This window comes from Saccopteryx leptura, chromosome 2 (assembly GCF_036850995.1).
Source record: "Saccopteryx leptura isolate mSacLep1 chromosome 2, mSacLep1_pri_phased_curated, whole genome shotgun sequence".
In the NCBI taxonomy this organism is placed as follows: Eukaryota; Metazoa; Chordata; class Mammalia; order Chiroptera; family Emballonuridae; genus Saccopteryx; species Saccopteryx leptura.
This window is the reverse complement of record NC_089504.1, coordinates 22,296,781-22,301,098: the sequence shown is the minus strand read 5'-3', so window position 1 is coordinate 22,301,098 and position 4,318 is coordinate 22,296,781. Positions and strand designations below refer to the sequence as shown.

At 46.0% G+C, this 4,318-nt stretch overlaps 1 non-coding gene across 1 annotated transcript; it reads left to right on the top strand.

The window, feature by feature from the left end:
- The first annotated feature begins 399 nt into the window (after nt 1-399).
- TRNAA-GGC (transfer RNA alanine (anticodon GGC)) lies at nt 400-475 on the top strand. Its single transcript has one exon. It is a non-coding gene; the product is annotated as a tRNA-Ala (tRNA).
- Nucleotides 476-4,318: the final 3,843 nt, after the last annotated feature.

The following is a 4,318-nucleotide window of genomic DNA, read 5'->3' as shown; positions in this document are numbered from 1 at the left end:
ATACTAACGAGTAAATGCTTGGCCCGGAAAGTAACATTCACAACTTCTGCTCAAAATTTATTGGCCAGTTGGACTTACTCCACATTAGAAACTTTTGGGCTGCAAAGGACACCATCAATAAAATGAAAAGAAAGCCCACAGAATGAATATCTATTGTATATCTATTAAGGGACGTGTATGTAGACTAGATAAAGAACTCTTACTCAATAACGAAACAATCATTGACCCAGTTTAAAACTGGGCAAAGGGTATATATAGGCATTTGTCCAGAGAACATAACACAAACGACCAATCAGCGCATGAAAAGATGATCAACAAATTCAGGGGATGCAAGTTAAAACCACAATAAGATACCACTTCACACCCATGAGGATGGCTGTCATCAAAAAGAAAGATGAGGCCCTGGCCGGTTGGCTCAGTGGTAGAGCGTCGGCCTGGCGTGCCGAAGTCCCGGGTTCGATTCCCGGCCAGGGCACACAGGAGAAGCGCCCATCTGCTTCTCCACCCCTCCCCCTCTCCTTCCTCTCTGTCTCTCTCTTCCCCTCCCGCAGCCGAGGCTCCATTGGAGCAAAGATGGTCCGGGCGCTGGGGATGGCTCCTTGGCCTCTGCCCCAGGCGCTAGAGTGGCTCTGGTCGCAACAGAGCGACGCCCCGGAGGGGCAGAGCATCGCCCCCTGGTGGGCACAGCATCGCCCCCTGGTGGGCGTGCCGGGTGGATCCCGGTCGGGCACATGCGAGAGTCTGTCTGACTGTCTCTCCCCATTTCCAGCTTCAGAAAAATACAAAAAAAAAAAAAAAAAAAAAGAAAAAAAAGAAAAGAAAACTGAAACAAGCGATGGCTTGTGCACAGCTGGTGGACTGTAGAATGATGCTGCCACCTTGGTAGACATTCTGGCAGTTCCTCAAAAGTTTGAATACAAAGTCACTATATGATCCAGCAATTCTACCCCTAGGTATGTACACCCCCCCACCCCCCTGCAACTGAAAATAAATGTCCACACAAAAACTTGAACATTAATGTTCATAGCAATGTTATTCATCATGCCAAAAATTGGAAACAACCCAAATGTCCGTCAACTGGTGAGTGGATGAACAAAATGTGGTCTATCCATACAATGGAAAATTATTCCACAACAAAAAGGAATGAAGTGTTGATCTTTGCTACAACATGGGTGAACCTTGGGCACATTCCAAGTGAAAGAAAGAAGTCAGATACAAAAGGCGCTATAGTCTCTGATTCCATTTATACACAATGTCTAGATTAGGCACATCGATAGATTTGTTGCCAGGGACTTGAGGGAGGGGGCGATGAGGAATGACTGCTGGAGGATATGGGGTTTCTTTTTGGGTGATGAAGATGTTCTGAATTAGACTGTGATGATGGTTGCACAGCCTTGGCATATGCTAAAACCCACTGAACTGTACACTTTACAAGGATGAGTTTTATGGAATATGATTTATATTTCAATAGACTTTAAAAATGGACTGAAAGCAGATTCTTTTCTTTTTTTAGATTTTATTTTATTGATTTAGAGAGAAGAGACAGAGAGGAAGAGAAAGGCAGGGAGAAGGAAGAATGGGAAGCACCAATTCACAGTTGCCTCTCGTATGTGCCTTGACCGGTCAAGCCAGGGGTCTTGAACCGGCAACCTCAGCGTTCCAAGTTGACACTTTATCCACTGCGCCCCCACAGGTCTGGCCAAAGCAGATTCTTCAACTCCACTTTTACTAAAGGTTTTTTATGATGTTTTAATGATTTATGTAATATAATTTTACAAACTCTGTGTTCTTATTAAAGGCATAATTTTACTATAAGACTATTAGCAAACTTTTAAGTCACTGAAAGATTTTAAGGTTTTTTTTTGTTTTTTTTTTGGTATTTTTCTGAAGCTGGAAACGGGGAGAGACAGTCAGACAGACTCCCGCATGCGCCCGACTGGGATCCACCCGGCATGCCCACCAGGGGCAACGCTTTGCCCACCAGGGGGTGATGCTCTGCCCCTCCGGAGCGTCGCTCTGCCGCGACCAGAGCCACTCTAGCGCCTGGGGCAGAGGCCAAGGAGCCATCCCCAGTGCCCGGGCCATCTTTGCTCCAATGGAGCCTTGGCTGCGGGAGGGGAAGAGAGAGACAGAGAGGAAGGAGGGGGTGGGGGTGGAGAAGCAAATGGGCGCTTCTCCTATGTGCCCTGGCCGGGATTCGAACCAGGTTTTCCCGCACGCCAGGCCGACGCTCTACCGCTGAGCCAACCGTCCAGGGCCAAGAAGAGTTTTTTTTAATTTTCTAAATTTCATTAAAATATGTATTAGAAGAATCATTTACATTTTTGCCTGTCACTAAAATATTAGAACCTGCTCTGGAAGAAATCCCCTAAATAATTATAGCATGTGATTCAGCTTATAATTATGGCCACATTTGTGAAATTATTATATCACTAATGATATCCCTCACTAGAAACTTCCTTGAAGGTAGGAAGCCTGGCTATTTTGATTCTTTTTTTTTTTTTGTATTTTTTCTGAAGCTGGAAACGGGGAGAGACAGTCAGACAGACTCCCGCATGCGCCTGACTGGGATCCACCCGGCACGCCCACCAGGGGCGACGCTCTGCCCACCAGGGGGCGATGCTCTGCCCCTCCGGGGCGTCGCTCTGCCGCGACCAGAGCTGTTCTAGCGCCTGGGGCAGAGCCAATGGAGCCTTGGCTGCGGGAGGGGAAGAGAGAGACAGAGAGGAAGGAGGGGGGGAGGGGATGGAGAAGCAAATGGGCACTTCTCCTATGTGCCCTGGCCGGGAATCGAACCTGGGTCCCCCACACGCCAGGCCGATGCTCTACCGCTGAGCCAACCGGCCAGGGCCTATTTTGATTCTTAAGCACTTAACAGTCTATGTGGCCTGTAGCAGATATTCAAGAAGTATTTGTGAATACACAAGTGAATGATTAGTTAAAAGAGCCAGAATTTCAAAGCGTTTTCCAAAGCCATTTGGCACTTCCTAGTCAATGTTAAAAAATACTAATACACAAGTGAGGTAAGATAGAGAGAAATATGAAGTACATCACTTTCCTAAAATTGACAATTTCTCTGATTTTTGAAATTTGTCATTTTAACGTGTTGTGCACATCTGGTCATAGTCCAATATTTCTTAAAGATTACCAACAGATATTTTTGGTTTTTATCTGACTGTTCTTTCAGTGTCTTAAAATATTCCGTTTAGTTGTGCACTCACTGGTTGCTTTCCTGTGTGCCCTGACCAGGGATCAAACTGGTGACCTTGGCATGCCGGGCAGATGTTCTATCCCCTGAACAAGCTGGCCAGGGTCCAACAATTGTGTTTTTTAAACAAGAATTAAGGAAGATTGAGTGATGAAGGCAAGAAGGGGTAGAGCGGAAGAGGTTGTGGCACAACGTATTCCTTAATCTGCTTTGAGGACTGCCACGCTGATGTGAAGTTGACTTGTTCTTTGTGGTACCAGAAGAAAGAGCTGGGACCAGTTTTGCTTTGATATAAGGAAGGAATTTCTAATAGCCAGAGCTTCCCAAACCCACCTCAGCACAAGCCGCCAGCCTCTCTCTCCTGCTCTACTACAATAATCTCCTAACTTGTTTCCTACATCTTTAAGGTCCCTCCAATACATTAGCCACATTGCAGCCAAAGTGGCTCTTTTACAGCACAGATATATTCATGTCATTTCTCTGCTTATAACCCTTCAATGACTTTCAGTTATTCTTGGAATAAAGACCAACATTCCCATTACAGCCTGTAAGGCTTACCAGGTCTAGCCCTTCCTACCTCTCTAACCTCATCTGATATCCCCCCTTGCTCCACACTGGTCCAGCCACACTGGTCTTCCTCTTTCACCTCCTCCAATGCCCCACAAAGCCTCAGAACATGCTTTTATCTGTCCTTATGACATTCCATTTCCATTTTCTCTAATCTGTTGGGAGCCGATCAACGACTGCTGGCTGACAAGGTCACAGCAGGAGAAGACCCACAATTGCTGGCTGACAAGGTCACAGCAGAAGAAGATCAAAAACTGCTGATTGACAAAGTCACAGCAGAGAAGACCAACGGCTGCTGGTTGACAAAGTCACCGCAGTGAAGACCAATGGCTGCGGGTTGACAAAGTCACCGCAAAGGAAAGGCACAACGATACTTCCCCCTTTGACTTTTTGAATTAATCTGGCCTTATATCCCCCCTTTTTCTGGGTGTGTGCTATTATTTGTGGCACAGGGATAATAGTACCGTGCTTTCCCTGTAGATTTGTAGTAATTTCTTTGGAAATGAGACAGAAGGTGTAAGTTCCACAGAAAAGCCTGTAAGC